This window comes from Sphaerodactylus townsendi, linkage group LG03 (genome assembly GCF_021028975.2).
Source record: "Sphaerodactylus townsendi isolate TG3544 linkage group LG03, MPM_Stown_v2.3, whole genome shotgun sequence".
Classification (NCBI taxonomy): domain Eukaryota; kingdom Metazoa; phylum Chordata; class Lepidosauria; order Squamata; family Sphaerodactylidae; genus Sphaerodactylus; species Sphaerodactylus townsendi.
This window is the reverse complement of record NC_059427.1, coordinates 162,946,913-162,965,789: the sequence shown is the minus strand read 5'-3', so window position 1 is coordinate 162,965,789 and position 18,877 is coordinate 162,946,913. Positions and strand designations below refer to the sequence as shown.

Sequence of the window (18,877 nt, the reverse complement as noted above, 5' to 3'; positions counted from 1 at the left end):
GGTCCGGGTTTTCCAGGTCCAGAGCACCTGTATCTGGATGATGGGAGGTGGAAGGGGCAGAGGAATGAATTTGTATTCGGAAAGGTTCCCCCCTCAACAGGCATGACAAAAGTGGGGTTGCCACCTCTGGGTTGGGAAAATACTAGAGATTTGGGAGCTGCAGGCTGGAGTGGGTGGGGTTTAGGGAGGGGAGGAGCCCCAGCAGGGTATGATACCATTGAAGTTATCTTCCATTTTGTCCAAGGGAGCTGGTCTCATTACTTGGGGATTCAGTTGTAATTCTGGAGGATCTCCAGCCATCCCCTGGAAGTTGCCATTTTTAGAAAGAAGCACAAGAGAAGTTCCACGCGGTATTATTTTTTATTAGAGAAACTGAACAGTGGATTGATTTGAACTTGGGGCTGGTGATGGAGACCAGATCTGACCATTAGTGGACCGGTTAGGGCAGTGATGGCGAACCTTTTAGAGACCGAGTGCAGGGGCAGAGCAAGGGGAAACTTCACCTGGGGCATGTGTGCGCCCCGCGCCCCTGCCATGCCCCTGTCCTGCCCTGGAACGCCCCAAAACTCCACTGCCACACCCCCAAAATGCCCTTGCCACACCCCCATAGGGGCCCATGCCCAGTGCATCGCGCACCCCTCACCCTCTTGGTGCTATGCCACTGTCGATCGCCCAAACTGGGGCAACGGCATGCGTGCCCACAAAGAGTGCTCGGAGTTCCACCTCTGGCATGCGTGCCATAGGTTCGCCACCATGGGGTTAGGGGGCAAAACAGAAGGGGAGGAAGCAGGTTTGAGTGGCAATCTAATCAATTTATTTTAGCTCCTTTTCTACCCCTCTCCTTCCTAAAGACAGAAGGGGGGGTGGTAGTTTCAAAAATGCATTAAAAAGTCCATTTAAAGTTGTTACCTCTTAACCTTGGGTATTGAATGTCACCCCAGAGAGTGGCTTTTTCTGCTTGTGTGAGCAGAACACCCGCTCAGACTTTGACAGATTTCTAAGTTGTTCCACCGGGCCTTTGTTCCACTGGGTCTTTGGAGTGCCCAGCCGCTGATTGAAATCCCCCCTTTTATTCTCCTTACGTTTAGCGTCCCTTTAACATCTATGGGACCCACCGTCCCCCCCCTCCTTGGGAGGGTTTTAATAAGGGTTTTATCGGTGGACGCTGCTTTATTGTATTGACCGCTGTATTTTAGTGGGTTTTTTAGTTTTTTATACTTAATGGAGCCTGTGTTGTTTATTGTATTTTGTATTTGTTGTTTGCTCCATCAGTTCCGGTTGTATGTTGTTGTAAAGTTATGTTGTGCACCGCCCAAAGCCCTCCGGGGTTCGGGCGGTATATAAAACTCAATAATAAACAAGTCAATAAGTAAGTAAGTAAAGGGTGAAGGGAAGCCATTGTGAATTGCCGTGTTGCAGCACAACGATACAAGAAATCTAGTTGTCCCTTAAAGATTTTTTTTTTGCTGTCTTGTTGCTGCCACCTCATGGTGACCTCCGTTGGGTTTTGCCAGTGCTTGCCTCTGTGCAGCAAACCTGGTATTCCTTGGTGGTCTCCCATGCAAATATTAACCAAGCCTGACCCTGCTTAGCCTCTGAGATTTGGCAAGATCTGTCTGTCCTGGGCAATCCAGGTCAAGGGTCGAAGACTTGACATTTACTTCGTCATGTGCTTCTGTGAACCAGAGCTCACTTCTTCCGATGGACAAAGAGGAAATAATTCGCTGGGGATAATTAGGAAAGGAGTTGATAATAAGACTGCAAGGATTGTCATGCCCTATACAAAGCAGTGGTGTGACCCCACTATGGGTACTTTGTTCAGTTCTGGTCACCACATCTCAAAAAGGATATGCAAAAAATAGAAAAATTGCAGAGAAGGGCAACAAGGATGATTGAGGGATTGGAACACCTTCCTTATGAGGAGAGGCTGCAGCATTTGGGACTCTTTAGTTTGGAGAGGAGACGTCTGAGGGGGGATATGATTGAAGTCTATAAAATAATGCATGGGGTAGAAAATATTGACAGAGAGAAATTTTTCTAGAACCAGGGGGCATACATTGAAAATGCGGGGGTGGGGGGGTGGGGGAGGGGGGTTAGGACTAATAAAAGGAAACATTTATTCACGCAATACGTGATCGGTGTTTGGAATATGCTGCCACAGGAGGTGGGGATGGCCACTAACCTGGATAGCTTTAAAAGGGGCTTGGACAGATTTATGGGGGAGAAGTCGATCTATGGCTACCAATCTTGATCCTCCTTGATCTGAGATTGCAAATGCCTTAGCAGACCAGGTGCTCGGGAGCAGCAGCAGCAGCAGCAGCAGCAGCAGCAGACCATTGCTTTCACATCCTGCATGTGAGCTCCCAAAGGCACCTGGTGGGTCACTGCGAGTAGCAGAGTGCTGGACTAGAGGGACTCTGGTCTGATCCAGCAGGCTCGTTCTTATGTTCTTATGCTGCTGAGGTGCTGTAATTCGGGTCCTCTCCATAAAGACTCAGCATGTTTGACCTAAACAGTCTGGGACCTTCATACCTACGGGACCGATTCTCCCAATCCCCACCCCACCCCCAACATAACATTTCATTCTTAATCACGTGATCTGCTGATGGTGCCCAGTCCACAGAAGAAGAGGAAGGTAAGCTTGGATTTATATCTTGCCTTCCTCAACTGCAAGGTGTCTCCAAGTGGCTTACAAATTCCTTTCCCTTCCTCTCCCCACAACAGACACCTCGTGAGGTAGGTAGGGCTGAGAGGGTTCTGAGTGAACTGTGACTAGCCCAAGGTCACCCCAGTAGGCTTCATGTGTAGGAGCGGGGAAACAAATCCAGTTCACCAGATAGGAGTCCACCGCTTCTGATCACTTCACTATGCCGGCTTAATGAGAACAATCTTTCAGTAGAGGTAAATCAGACATCTTTCAATACAATCCGTAAGATCATGTCCTAGAACACCAGAATAAAGCATCGTCACTTGGCATTCGACAACCAACATCCCACACTGCTGTCAAAAGCAGGTGGAACTGCTAATGGAGGGCAGAAAGTTGGCCTCAACCATTCTACAAAGATCTTGCAGGCCCTGGAAGTCATCTGGCAGAGAGTTCCACCAAGTCGGGGCCACTATTGAGAAAGCTCTTTTTTATTGAACATTGCGTGCCACCCTGGGTTAAGCTCTGTGAGCTGGGGGATGGGAGGGATATAAAATAAATAAATAAAATGTGGATAGGACAGTGAAGAAGAAGCTGTGTTGGTCTTGATGGTTGTGGTGGGGACAGTGGAGAGGTGGTGTTTTCTGAGATGTTTTGAGGTCTGTTGAGTGATGGAGAACTCAACACTTAACGCTGGTTTGCTGTTGATGAGATGAATGGGTTACTGCACGGTTAAAGGTGTAGCCAAGATGGCGGTCCACAGAAGGCTTTGAAGAAGCAGTGGCGTTGGAGAAGAGAAGTCTAGGTGCAGGAAGTGCCGTTCCAAGCACAGTGTGTTAGAAGGCTGGTTTGTTGGCCTGTAAATCACAAATGGACAGGAAATTCACAAATTGGCTCTTTCTTAAGGAGGCTCATGTGACAGTAGGGAAAAGCTACCGAAATTCCTTTCTGACCCTTACTGCTGTCACTTGTAGGTATCCTGTCAGCCAGCCAATGGGGATGCTGAGTCAGTTCCACCTAGAATCTACACACATTCCTTTTTGTACTAACGCAGCATTTGTACAGCACTGCAGAATATCCAGGGGGTTACCGTCAACACAACCTTACTATCATCCGTACGCCAGCTCTGTAAAATAGGTCTGTAGAATGATGAGCCTACTTTCAGACCATCGGTTCAACAAAGTTGGAACCTGTGCTTTAACTCAGATACTGACAGTCTTATATATCTTATCGTCCCCCAGCTTCATGAATCTAAGTGGTGGCGGGCAGGGGAAACTAAAATACTTTCCCTGGGATTTTCCTGGGAAGCCTTGCAAATGCTGCCTGCTTCTGAAATCTTCTCTCAATTAAAAAGGCGACTGCTTGATCAAGAGTTTCAAGTTCTGCAGGACAAGGCGAGAAGCAATTGCTCCCCCCTCTTTTTTAATATCAAATTTAAAATCAATCACATGGCAGATTATTTGAGTTTACTTCAGGAGCCCAAGCATAGATGGATAATCACTAGGGCTCGATGTAACTCCTTCCCTTGCTCTATGCTACAAGGAAGGTTCCAAAAAATCGACCTGCAAGAGCGGAAATGTCCTCATTGTACCACAGCGATTCAAACCATGGAACACATATTGCTCGACTGCCCCAAATACGAGGGATCTAGGACCAGTCTTTTTGCTCTTTGTCCTGTAATCTTTAATGAATACTCTACTGTGGGGAAGATTACGTTTCTACTAAATAATTCTGCCTCTGAGCTTTTAACTTTTGTAGCTAGATTCCTTATAGAAACTTTGAAATGATTACCTGCGATGGTTCTCATGTATGGGATACTTGTTTGGACAATGTTGGCTGTTATATGGATTCTATGCCTAATAAAGGTTTATATATATAAAGGCCATGGCTCTCCAGGGTCTTGGACCTGGGACTTTCAACTGGAGATGCCGGGGATTGGACTTGATACCTTCTGCATGCCAGAGTGCCCCCACAGAGAATAAGACAAGCAGGCCAATCTAGCAAGTTCAGGGCTGAGTGAAGATTTCAAAGAGGGAAGTTTTGGTGTGTCTGTTGTGCAGCACATCTGCTGACTGGTGCAGAGATGGGAGCCAGTGAGGTATCCCTCTGCTTCATCGGTGGCTAACCTCTATACCAGTGGTGGCGAACCTATGGCACGGGTACCAGAGGTGGTACTCAGAGCCATCTCTGTGGGCACACTCAAACAGAGTCGCCCCCCCTCCCACACACATCTAGGCTGGCCTGGGCTGCTGGGCTCAATTGTTAGCGTTAAATTATTATTATTATTAGCATTAAACCTATTAGTATTAAACCTAAGACCTAGTTTTGGGGAAGCAGTGTAGGTAACCCTGTTAAGCACTGTTAAACCCCACTGATTTTCATGCGAAGAACTAAAGAGTGATACTTTACCTGGGAATAAGCTCGGTTGCTGGCAATGGGGCTTGCTTCTGAGTAAACCCTCCTAGGGTCATGATTCACCCATTGGAAGAGTTGCACGGTTGCTTCAAAGCAAAGCCACTGACTACCACCAAGCTTATTCCCAAGTAACGCACGCCTTGGAGCCAACTGTTTTTTCTAAACTAAAACCTCAGCTTTCAGGTTAAATTGCTGTGTTGGCACTTTTCGATAAACAAGTGGGTTCTGGGTTGCAATTTGGGCACCCGGTCTCGAAAAGGTTCGCCATCACTGCTCTATACCCTTGGGAGCTATTCCATTCAGAGGGGGATCCAGCAGCTCGCATGGGCATCTGGCCACTCATCTGTCCGCTCTATGGATGATCAGGCTTTGTCTTGGCAGCCGCACAGAAGGAAAGGTTTTCCAGTTCTGCAGTGCATGCGCTTCACAGCATAGCTGGGGCATTGCGTAGAACAGCCGAACAGGGACGCACGAGCAAAGTGTGGAATTTTAATCTCATTCTTTTCCGTTTCTTTCGCCCTTCCCCGAAGCGACTTTTCCTTGCAAGCAGCTCACGAGGGGGAGCGTTTCATTATTAAAAACCAAGCTGAAAGCTTGGCAAAAGAACTGGAGACCAAGTAAAATCCTTTTGACCTTAAAGCTGCCCGCGCTTCGGTGTCAGCCACGGGGCACCGTGATCAAGCCACAGCCCGGCAATGTTGCTGCCTGCCGTCTCTCCTTGTTCAGGGCCCCCGCTTAATGGTATTGGCTCTGAGCCATCTTCAGACAGCAAGGATATGCAGAGAAGATGTCCCTGGTGATGCCGTCTCCCCTTCCTGTTGCAGTTACAGGACTCTTCGCCCACTGGAAACGTGCCAAAGTCAATCTTTTTTGGAAATATTATCACTACATATCTGTTCTGGCTAGCTTGGGAGGAATTAGGTTTACGTCACAGGGCTGTGTGGATTCTGCTTCTAAAGTATGCATTCATCTCGAGCTGGTGGGGTAGGCTGGCAATCTGACTTTGGTTTTAAGGCAGACCTGGGCATTATATGGCCCGCGGGCCACATCCGGCCCGCCGGATGACCCTGACTGGCCCCCCTGCCGTGCTGGGGAGCGATACGCCTTTGAAAGCCCCGCAGAAGCTGGTTGCCTTGGCTGCCGGCTTCTGCGGGGCTTTCAAAAGCGCCTCACCCCCCTGCCTTTTGACCCGACCCTCCATAATATTTTCTGTTTCTTATGTGGCCCCATGGAAAAAATAATTGCCCACCCCTGTTTTAAGGGTATGTCTTTCCAATATCCAAATTTTTGAAGTCTGTTGGGGGCGGGGGTGAAGAGTGAAATGTATGATGGGGAAAAGAAAGAGGGAGGAGCAATGGAATGTGAAGGGGAAAAGAAGATATTTATGTATGTACGCATTTATTTCATATAGTTAAGAGCAGTGACGTTAACACATTGCTAAGAATGGTGAAGTGTAACCTCGGAGAACCGAGGTTGATTCCCCACTCCTCCACATGATGCCTGCTGGGTGACCTTGGACCAGTCACAGTTCTCTCAGAACTCTTGCAGTTGTGGGGAGAGTAAGGGAAGGATTTTGTAAGCTGCTTTGAGATGTCTTCTGGATGAGAACAGCAGTATGTAAGACCAAACTCTTCTTCTATTTGGAACATTTATTAGATGCCTTTCTTCTATATGGAACTCAATGCAGCTTACAGTGTAAACAAAACAACAGTGACTTGCAAAACACACGACACACCACAATTTAAAATTTCAATTAGGCGTGCCAATAAATAAAAACTAAATGAGTCAAATTCAGTCTTAGATAAAAAACATTTTCAACTGTTCCCTGAAGATTGGAAGGCTGAGGAAATTGTTCCATAATTCCGGGGCTACCACTAAAAAGACCTTCTCTAATGTGCCCGCCGAGTGAACTTCTTTGATTGGTAGAACAATCAGGAGGCCTCTCTTTATGATCGTAATTCCTTGGTAGGAATGTTAGGAGTGCAGTCCAGGAGCAATACAGAGAAATAGCTGCATAGGCTCCAATAGTATGGAAGTCCTACCTCGGTTCCATTTTATTTATGTATTTATTTTTGGGACTTATACGGATGTCTCAGGGCAGCTTGGAAAATAAAAAAAATTCAATGAAAACAACATCAAATAGCTCCACATCATAAAACAAGGAACCAGAATACAACATTGAACGGTAATAAAAACAACATCAGATAGCCCCTCATCACATAAAACAATAATAAAAACACCATAAAACCACTTCCAAGATGCTACCCACTCTCATATATTCTCCAAAGGTATTTTGTTTTCTGCTTCTCCTAACATGTGCTTCTATACTCTTGAGGACTAGAAGCTTGCTATACAAAAAATAACAGCTTTTCTTCCCGGAGGGCTATGTTCTTCCAGATTGTGTGCAGAATCTTGTTGGTGAGGTGCTTGGCAAAAAGAGAAGGGAAAATCCGACCGTATTTCTTTGGGAGAGGCATACCGGCTGCTAAATATTTCCAAATTCAAGCTGCGACGGAAGTCACTGTACAGTGGCGTGCATTACCTGCAGCTTCTTGCCAGTTGAACAGTGTGGGTAGTTTCCTCGTCACCTTAATGATGTCATTTAGAATACTTCTATGCCGCCTCTGCACCCAGGTAAGGGTTTCAGTGTTAAAAATTTTAGTGTTAAAACATATGAGACGTTAAAACAGCATTTAAGTAAAGGGTGTGTATAAAGAGCGGTGAGGTCACAGCTAGAGGGTTTTCAAGGCATCCTGGAGGGTTTTCAAGGCGAGGGACTTGCAGAGGTGGTTGGCCATTGCCTGCCTCTGCATAGCAACCTTAGGCTTCCTTGGAGGTCTCCCATCCAAATACTAACCAGGACAGACCCTGCTCAGCTTCTGAGATCTGAAGAGATTGATTGGACTAGCTCAGTGGTGGCGAACCTTTGGCACTCCAGATGTTATGGACTAAAATTCCCATCAGCCCCTGCCAGCATGGCCAGTTGGCCATGCTGAAAGGGGCTGATGGGAATTGTAGTCCATAACATCTGGAATGCCAAAGGTTCGCCACCACAGGACTAGCTCAAGAGTCTGCAACCTGCAGCTCCCCAGATGTTCATGGACTACAACTCCCATCAGCCCCTGCCACCATGGCCAAATGGATGGATGGAGGGAGGGAGGGATGGATTAGTTCCTGCCCTTATTTAGCTTGCCCCAGGATGTTTGGTCTTTAAATGCTTTCAAGTCTTGGCTGACCTCTGCATTGTCCAGGTAAGAGACGACTTTGCCACCTGTGCCAAACCAAGCATGTGTATGGTGCTTCAACTGGTCCCTTGCCTAATCCATCTTGGGAGATAGGTTCATGTCAGGCCACGGCAGAGCCCGGGCAAGACCTCCACCGCTGCAGGTGGAGGGATGCCAACCTTGGCAGAATATAGACAGCTTTGCATCTTGTGAGACTCCCGAAGCGATGCTCGCATTTGATTTGTACCAGGTTACGTAACCAAACAGTGCTAGTCTGGCTGCAGCTGCCGTTCCTGTCCATCACCGGGGATCAACCAATCAGAGAGGGGAAGGGGGGGCAAGGTGGCCTTCATAAACCCTCTTCCTGCCGGAACGTTCCTGGGAACTCTTGCCAGGAAGGTGGCCTCGCTGATGGCTCACTGTTGAACATGCCGTTACCCCTGTTGCTCTGAAGCAGTGTTAGCCTGGTGCTTAAATTTACCCTCACATTCCAGCACTAGTTTCTGGATGCGCCCCCTCAGGGGAGTGTGAGCAGTGGTGTAACACCACAAAATAGTCCCTGGGGCAAGCTCCAGTCACTACACCCAGCCCCCAGTTGAACTCCCCCCGCCGCTGCCACCATCCCTGCAACAAAAAATGACACGAAGCTGCAGCCCAGACACCGGCAACAGAAGGACAGGCTGCGCCAGGGGCCATGCCCCAGTGGGGCTCAGATGAGCTCCTGGCCAGCAAGGTAGGCCCTGGCGGCGCCTCACCACCTCTGCGCTCCGCAGCCTGCGAGAGGCACCTGGGTGGAGCGGGAGTGTCCTGGGAGAACTGCGAAGGGCAGAGCTGAGCCGCCGCCGCCGCCGCCGCCGCTTCCTGATGCCCAGAGCCTGGCAGGAGAGGAGGAAGAAGACAAGATAAGATAAACTTTAATGTCATTGTGCACACACAACAAGATGGTGACGAGGCGTGGGGGAGGTTTTGGCTCTTTTTCGGGAGCCTCCCACCTCCCCAGATTGGCGGCCAGGCTCCCCCGGTCAGGGCTGCCATACCACCAGCGCCTGCAGCTGTGGTCTGCTGCGCCTCGCCTACTACACCATTTTTTCCTTTTGCAGGGGGTGGGCAGCGCGGTCGGGACTGGGCGCATAGGGGGAGGGTTGTGGGGGCCAAAATGTGCCCCCACCTCACCCAGAAGAAGCAGCAGAGTTTGGATTTATATCCCCCCTTTCTCTCCTGCAGGAGACTCAAAGGGGCTCACAAACTCCTTTCACTTCCCCCCTCACAACAAACACCCTGTGAGGCGGGTTGGGACTGAAAGAGCTGCGAAAAGCTGTGACTAGCCCAAGGTCCCCCAGCTGGCATGTGTGGGAGTGCACAGGCCAATCTGAAATCCCCAGATAAGTCTCCACAACGCAAGCGGCAGAGCTGGGAATCAAACCTGGTTCCTCCAGATCAGAGTGCACCTGCTCTTAACCTCCTACGCCACCTCACCAAGGCAAATGGTGCCTGGGTCAAACGACCCTCATCCCCCCTAGATATGCCAGTGCTTGAAAGAGAGGATCTGGGTGCAAATTTAAGCACCAGCTGGTTGCCAAAAGCAGCCTGGGATATGGAATAGCCAAGTTTTCTTTTCAACTTCAAGACCAGCAGCAGTATGTACCTCATATACTTGTGTATAAGTCGACCCGAATATAAATCGAGGCACCTAATTTTACCACAAAAAACTGGGAAAACTTATTGAGTATAAGTCAAGGGTGGGAAAAGCAGCAGCTACTGGTAAATTTCAAAAATAAAAATAGATACGGTCGGGCGCTATTTGGGGGTCTCTGCCACTGACCCCCCATCTCACCAATCCCAAGGTCTCTGCCACTGACCTCTCCATCCCGCAGCTTGTCCAGCTAACCCAGCTAAACTGGCTGTCACCCGCCACGAACCAGGGGTCAGCCGCCACCAAGAAGGCGGTAGAGGCAGAGAAAGCCGCTGAAAGGGGGAAGGCAGAGAAGGCAGCAGAGCAGAGCGAAGCAGAGAAGGAGGCTGAGAAAGCGGCTGAAAGGGGGGAGGCAGAGAAGAAGGCAGAGGAGAGCGAAGCAGAGAAGGAGGCTAAGAAAGCGGCTGAAAGGGGGACGGCAGAGAAGAAGGCAGAGAAGAGTGAAGCAGAGAAGGAGGCTGAGAAAGCGGCTGAAAGCGGGGAGGCAGAGAAGAAGGCAGAGGAGAGCGAAGCAGAGAAGGAGGCTGAGAAAGCGGCTGAATGGGGGACGGCAGAGAAGGCAGCAGAGGAGAGCGAAGCAGAGAAGGAGGCTGAGAAAGCGGTTGAAAGGGGAGAGGCAGAGAAGAAGGCAGAGGAGAGTGAAGCAGAGAAGGAGGCTGAGAAAGCGGCTGAAAGGGGGAAAGGCAGAGGAGAGCGAAGCAGAGAAGGAGGCTGAGAAAGCGGCTGAAAGGGGGGAGGCAGAGAAGAAGGCAGAGGAGAGCGAAGCAGAGAAGGAGGCTGAGAAAGCGGCTGAAAGGGACGGCAGAGAAGAAGGCAGAGAAGAGTGAAGCAGAGAAGGAGGCTGAGAAAGCGGCTGAAAGTGGGGAGGCAGAGAAGAAGGCAGAGGAGAGCGAAGCAGAGAAGGAGGCTGAGAAAGCGGCTGAAAGGGGGGAGGCAGAGAAGAAGGCAGAGGAGAGCGAAGACAGGAGAGGGGGAACGCCACACAAGAATTAAGTGGGACCCTCACTCGTGTATAAGTCCAGGGGGGCTTTTTCAGCACAAAAAAGTGCAGAAAAAGTAGACTTATACGCGAGTATACATGGTAAACTGTCCCCAAAGTTTCCGAATGAACAGGGCAGTATAAACTTGTTCTGTTTGCTTATCGTTTACATCGTTGGTGTTTCTGACTCATCGCCTTACATTCAAGGATACATAATTGGGGCTGATCATTAGTCAGCTGGTTAGAGGGGCAGAAATGTCTTGTTTTGCTGCCCTCTTTATGGGGATATTTGAGCCAAGTTCATTAATCCCCATCTTAATCGGACCCTCAGGAGCATGCTTTTGACTTAGGGCAGATTTTTACTGGAAGATATCAGTTGCTAAGTGCTGCGTGATTGCCAGTAAAATTTGTCGAAGGCCCTGGTATGCAGAATCTAAATAGCATTTATGAAATTTAAGAGTTTACTTGGTTTTCACATTTGTAAATTACATACTGTTGTTTTAACTGTATTGTGTCTTCTAACTATTTTATCCTTGTGGTCAAAAATTTTAAGCAGTGTTTTAATTGTGCATGCTGGCTTGTATAATTAGATAGATAGATAGGTAGGTAGATAGGTAGATAGATAGATAGATAGATAGATAGATAGATTGATTGATTGATTGATTGATTGATTGATTGATTGAGCTAATCCCATTTTCGTTTTCTCAGCAGTCCTGTGAGGCAGGTCATGTTGAGAAAAAAAATAACAAAGCTGCTTGATGGTTCTTTTCCGTATGATCAGTGGGTTTGAACCCAGGTTTCCTGAGCTTGCATCTTCTGCATATCATTGATGCTCCTCTTTTTGGTGACTCAAACTGATTTGTGCCCTCAGCTTGGATCCTACAGAGTGTTGCAATGGTGGGAAGATTTCTGTGCATTGAACAGACAGTCTGCAGGATCTAAGCCCGTGGTGGCGAACCTTTGGTACTCCAGATGTTATGGACTACAATTCCCATCAGCCCCTACCAGCATGGCCGGCCAATTGGCCATGCTGGCAGGGGCTGATGGGAATTGTGGTCCATAACATCTGGAGTGCCAAAGGTTCGCCACCACTGATCTAAGCTGTTTCCCCATGCAGGTCTCAGCCTGGATGTATTGTAACAGTATGTTAACACTTGGTGTCTATAAAATTATGCATGGGGTAGAAAATGTCGACAGAGAGCAGTTTTTCTCTCTTTCTCACAATACTAGAACCAGGGGGCATATATTGAAAATGCTGCGGGGAAGAATTAGGACTAATAAAAGGAAACATTTCTTCACGCAATGCGTGATTGGTGTTTGGAATGTGCTGCCATAGGAGGTGGTGATGGCCACTAACCTGGATAGTTTTAAAAGGGGCTTGCAGGAGGAGAAGTTGATCTATGGCTACCAATCTTGATCCTCCTTGATTTCAAATCAAATCAAAGATCTTTAATTGGCATTTTACAAAGAATATAAGGAGAATATAAAAATCCATATGTGGATTAAAAGATTGTTTACAACAAGGGAGCAGCTTATGTCTTTGGCTTGATGGTGGAATAAGTGTGGTGGGATCTGTCAGCCATTATGGTAGATAGAAAATAAGCCACCGTAGAGGTTATTGTTTCCTTCCTGTCCATCAACAGAAGCTTCACCCCATCCTTGTGCGAGAGACCATTCTTGGGGGTTGCTTTCTGGTTGATCCATGTGTGTGTGAGAGGGAGAACAGTGTGATTTGCTAAGGGCATGGGGTGCAATGGCGTAGCGGGTCTAAATGGCGCCCAGAGACTAAAAATCCTCTGAGCGCCCCCCCACCCCCACAGAGCCCCACGCTTAAGCAATCTTTGGAGCATTGCCCTTTTAAGAAATCATAGAGAAAGGCTGCCTGAGCGGCAGCTTCCCTGAAGGCCAGCCTCAGAGCCTGTGGGGAAAGTAAACAGTGAGTGAGGGGGACAATGGATGGATGGCCAGGTAGCAGCGGCGGCGGCGGCGGCAGTGGGTGGGAAGGTGGGGGGTGGGGGGCAGGAGCCTTCTGGGCGCCCCACAGGCATGCACCCAGCGACATGGGTGGCCCCATGTCTCCATAGGCGTACCCCTCTGACGTGGTGTGTGCAGTACTTGAAGTTTGGCTGTTTGGCAAGTTACTGCTTGATTTAGGGCTCAAAATGAAATCTGTAACGTGGGTTGCCTCTTCAGCTTAAGGCGAAGGCTTCAAGCTGACCTCTAATTTTTCAGCACTTTCTTTCCGTTGTGAGGTACTTGGGGGGGGGGGGGCAGCGGGATCTGAAAGTTCATCCCAGGCTTCTGGCGGAACTTGGAAGACAATTAAAGAAATGCTGGAGACCCCGTATATCAAGGTTTATATAGGCCCAGAGCTGGATGGCCCAGGCTAGCTTGATTTCATCAGATTTCGGCAACTAAGCAGGGTCTGCTCCGGGTAGTACTTGAATGGGAGATCACCAAGGAAGTTCAGGGTCATTATGTAGAGGCGGGCAATGGCAAACCACCTCTGAAGTTATCTTGCTTATGTCTGGATGGCCCAGGCTAGTCTTGTCAGATCTCAGAAGCTAATCGGGGTCAGCTGTGACTCACACTTGGGTGGGAGACCGCCAGGGGAGCCCAGGGTTGTTATGCAGTGGCAAGCAATGGCAAACCACCTCTGTTCCTCTCTGGCTTGATCAGGATGACCCAGCCTAGCCCATTATCAGATCTTGGCAGCTAAACAGAGTCAATTCAGGTTAGTACTCAGATGAGAGGCCACCAAGGAAGTCCAAGGCTGCTGTGCAGAGGCAGGCAATGGCAAACCATCTCTGCTGCTTTAGGGTTTAGGGGCCGGACCAGAGCATATTACCAGGATCCTCTCTATCTCCCAGACAAGGAGCATCCTAGTGAGGGGAACGGCCACAAGGGCCCTGACCATTTCTATGATTCACAGACCTTCCCTCTAAAGCCTCAGAGCGATTCCTACGTTTCCTTATTTGGAGGACCTCTCCTATCTTATTCCAAAACCTCACAGCCCTAGATTACAGGACCGTGAGGGCCCCTCAGGACCTGCTGCCTCCTCCTCTAAACCAATCAAGGATTGCCCCAGGTGGCAACCAATAACTCCTCCCGCTCCCTCAGTTCCTTGAGCGGCACTTCGGATGTTTGGAATGGCCCCCAATACCAGTGAGGGGTCATCCCTTATGGTCAGGAAGTTTATATGTGGGCCCAGAGTATGTTAATAAGATGCCCTTTGGGCAGTCCTCCATCCGGGGGCCCCACTCATCTCCAAGATGGTGAAGGGAACCTTAGATAAATTATCATATATGGCCCTCAGAAGATCTCACGAATGGTTTCCCATGGTTTTGAAGACCCTCGCTCCCCTTCTTCCCCCGTGGACCATTATAGTCCAGACCATCGAGTCTTAGAAACGACTTCCGCCTGAGGAAAGGGCATCAGGGAAGGTATAGAACATGTTCTGATCAGGGTCTCCTTTTTGGCTGATTTGACCTTGATGCACATGTGGCCCGATGGGAAACACGGCTCCAAACCAGGCATGCTGACCCATACTCTAAGATAGTAGTTGCAGACTACACATTACAGGAAGATATGCTAGTTGGCAGGGAGCTGGAGCAAGTTCTCGCAGAGGCTAAACACAGAAGAAATCTATGCCCAGCTTTGTCAGACCTGAGCATCCAAGGACCCTGACCAACAGCTCCTTTGGATCCACAGGTTGCTCCCAAGAGCCTCCAGGGACAGTAGATGTCTGGTCCAACAATGGCACAGGTGCTTTAGGAAACCCTGGAATTTTCGTCCCTCAGACCCAACAAGGCACGGAGGACCGTGCTGACACTTCAAGATCTGCAGGACATACAGGCAATAAAACCAGTCCCCACAGTGGAGAGATCCTTCGGGGTTTACTATCACTTCTTCACAGTGCCCAAAAATGACGGGGAATAGAGGGCCATTTTGAACCTTCAACAGGTCAACGAACACTTCACATATCATCAATTCTGAAGGGAGATGCTTCGTACCATCATGGAAGCACTCCGAATGGGGGGACAATGTCCTGACCTCGCTAGATCTCTCTGCATGTCCCCATTCACCCGGCCTACGCTTCGTGGCAAGACATGACTATTTTCAAATCGGCCACTTCCATTCGGTCTAGAATGGCACCAGGAGGATTTTCCAAGGCCCTCCTAGCCTAGTCATCCTTCTTCAGCAGTCAGGTGTTCATTTCCACCCTTAGCTGGATGACATCCTAATTAGATCCTGGTCGAGGACACAGTCTGAACGCGACACTAATCGTGTAGTACAGGTGCTCCAACAACCCAGGGTTTTGGTAAACCGCGAGAAGTGCGCCCTTGTGCCAGCTCTGGAGATGCAACTTCTAAGAGCCATAATAGCTTCATTTAAGAACTTGCTATTTCTACCTAGGCCAAAAAATTACGAAGACTACCTTGTCATCAGCTACCTTGTCATCAAGGCATTCCTCACTCTTGCATCTAGCCAGTCTCATGGGACTCTTCATAACCGCAATAGACATGATTGAGTGGGGTCAGCTCCTTGCCAGACTCCTTCAATGGTTCCTGCAGCCTTGTCAGCTGAATATCATGTACAGGAAGGAGCATCCCTTGCTGGTATCGGGGTCAGTAAGAACCAGTCCAGTTCTCATGGACGCAAGTCTGCAAGGGGGGGCACTTTGGGGACCCAATTGTCCAGGGCACGTGGTCAAGGGAACAACACCGCCTTCTGAGTAATGTCCTTCAGACCTGGGCAGTCCCATTGGCCCTTCAGCACTTCCAATTGTCGATCTGTCATCACCATGTCCTGGTGTGCATGGACAGTGTTCCACGTGCATGTACCTCTACAACTAAGGGGGATATAGATTTTGAAACTACACAGAGAAAACGTCAAGATTTTGTCCTGGGCGGAGGTACTTCTACTATCCAACCAGGTGGAACATATCAGGGGACGGCTGAACACCAATGGACCCTCAGTCTTTCAAGTATTAGTCGCCAAACTTGGGATCTCGCAAGTGGACCTGTTCGCAACTGTCGAGAATACGCTTTACACCTTTCCTCCAATCCCAGGGATCCCAAAGCCCCTGCAGAAGCTTGCGACAGAAGGGCGAGCGATAATCATTTTGGTGATGACCTATGGGTTGAGACAGCCTTGTTTTCATTAATATGAGAACTGTCGGTGGAACCCCATACACACTTCCAAGTTACCAGATCTGTTGATCCAGGGACCTGTATGTCTTCCAAACCTAGAGTGGCTCCGCTTGACCGCGTGGCTCTGGAACGGAGCAGGTTGAAAGAGCTAGGGTTATTTGGATAGAGTGCTCGTGACACTACTAGCCTCGCTTCGACAAGTTGTTACCAGGTTTTATCATTCCTCCTGGAAGGCGTTTGTGCTGTAGGAAATGGCTCAACCCAGAAACACCATTGTTGGCCTCAGCCCTTGAGTTCTGCAAGACAGATTGACAATGGTCTTTATAGTGCCACTATCAGACGCCAGGGGGAAGTCCACACCATTGGCTGGCCTTTGTCCTGAGGGATCCCAGCTTCTTGAGACCCCGAATTTCGCGTTTCCCGAAGGTTGTTTACCAGGTTCAGTTGCTATAGTCCAGTGGTGGCGAACCTATGGCACTCCAGATGTTCATGAGCTACAATTCCCATCAGCCCCTGCCAGCATGGCCGAGCCGTGGGGGGGGGGCATTCCGGGGTGGGTGGTGCCACAACAGGGGTGCAGGGTGTGCACCCATACCGGGCACAGTTTTTCCTCACTCCACCTCTGGGTGTAATCCTATCCCACAACATTGTCCTGAAATGCTGTCTGCCATTTTTCTCATAGGAATGAATAGAAGGTTGGGTTGTTAGATCTCCCCCAATCCCTGGCAGGGGATGAGTGGGTAGGGCTGCCAAATCGAGGCCGGAAAACCCCTGGAGATTTGGGGAGGAAAGAATTTTAAATAACTCTCTAGTAAGTCTGTTTCTCAGACATTGTATTTGTTGATTATTTTTTATGGACCTCTGATGTGTTGTATCAAATTGGCTAATTATTTTTTCTTCTTTTCCTTTTTTGTTTGTTTTTTGTTTGTAGACAATTGGGCTCAGTCATAAAAATGTTATCATTGCAATTCATAGTCTGGAATCAAAACACAGTATTATTGTGTTACTTGGAAGATTTTAATTTGTCATGAATACACACGCGTTTTTGATTTTTTGCAGTTTTATATTTAGTGGCCTCTTTAATGTTTTCTTGACCTTTTAGGTACTTTCTCCCCCAGAACATCCATTGGACTAAGCGGAAGAGCTGAGAACCAAGCTAGTCTTTGTGCACTGAGTTCTAGTTCCTAGATGTGCTGGGATACTGCAAAATATTTTTTTGGGGGGGGGGGGGAGAAATCAGCATCTCATAAAAACAAACTAGAATTTCCTAATCATCCGCCATAAATATGGATCGCTATGTGCACAAGACGGCACCAACAGAAATTTGACAGATTTCTTTTAGGCTGATGGTATTAATAGGATAGCCAGCTTTTGGATTACACAGCAGTCTTGGCCTAGCAAAGAGTGCTGGCTTGGCAGTCTAAATCTGGCATGGCTTCGAGACCCTCCTTTCTATTTGTGGACTCACCATCCCGAGCTCTAGGTGCGCTCTAGGAGAGATGGATTTGTGATCCCCAAAACTTTTAAACTGCCTGTATTTTGGGGGAAGAGCCTGGAAGTCTTCCCTCTTCTGCTCCCTACACTGATTTAACCAAGTCTTGGCAGTTTGCTGTTGGACTATGCAGGGTTACTTCTCTCCCTCTGCATCGGCCAAGTTATTCCCCAAGTATTAATAGAATGACGAGTGCTGTCTCTTGCATACCGGATGGAGCAAAGTGTCCTCCGGCCCTGAACCTCGTACTGGGGTAGGATCCTTGTCCTACTTGTAATCTTGGGGTGGGGATCTTGGAAATCTTGTAATCTTGGGTGACGGAATTATTAGGGAAGGGGGTGTTTTGCACAATCTCTGGGTGGTCCCGCGTGTCCGGCCAGTCCTCCATGTGAAAGTCATGGCAATTTTCTCCCCTGCTGCCGTTTCTCAGTGAAAGCGCTTTCCTTTTTGACACATTACTCGTGTTCTGAGACTTAAAGGGAGAGACTTTAACAGCCGAGGCTTAGTTAGGGGAGGGCAGCCCTGGCAAATCCACGTGCGGGTCTTTCCACATAGCGAATCAGCGTCCACGAAAGGAAACCCAGATCCTTAGACTTCTCGCTGACACTGCAAAACAAATAACTGGCATTTGGGCCTCTGGAAACTGTGGTTTTAGACCAGGCTGGATCAACAAATCCCTATCTTATTCTGTGAGAAGAGGCGGGCGGGGGGTTGCCTTCAGATCAGGAAGGGCGTGGGTTGTCTCCACGATCCTTGGGAGTGGCATTAAGCCAGGTGTCGTCCTCAATCTGGTTTTTGCAGCCTTTGTTCATGGCTGGGGTATTTCTAAAAACAGTAGTGCCTGGGAGCATGCACAAAGTCTTTTTCCTGTTATTGCTGTTTATCCATAGTCACACACCCACCCCGACTACCTCTTAAGGGAACAGAAATTCCTAGTCCAAGCAAGGGGTTTCCTTGCAAGTTTAATCCTTAGCAATTATCTGGGGGAGGCAAACAGCTCCCCCCCCCCCGCCCACCTGTGTGGAAGAGATTTCAGATGGGTTAGAACAATGGTGACGAACCTATGGCACTCCAGATGTTCATGGACTACAATTAGCCCAAATAAACTCAAAAATACACACGTTGCACTCTGGCTGTGTCTAATCTTATATATTAATCTTATATATAATTGAACAACTCAACACTTCTATTTGTATTTACATTTCCTTATTTCACTGAAAAGGTTCTTAAAAATACAGCATAAGTCTTCCAACTCTTATAACTAAACTAAACTAAAA

General features: G+C 48.5%; 1 protein-coding gene across 1 annotated transcript in view; it reads left to right on the top strand.

Annotated features, from left to right (window-relative positions):
* LOC125427828 overlaps positions 1 to 18,877 on the top strand; it is a 49,999-nt gene that overhangs the window by 8,078 nt on the left and 23,044 nt on the right. The gene's annotated exons all lie outside the window — the stretch shown is intronic.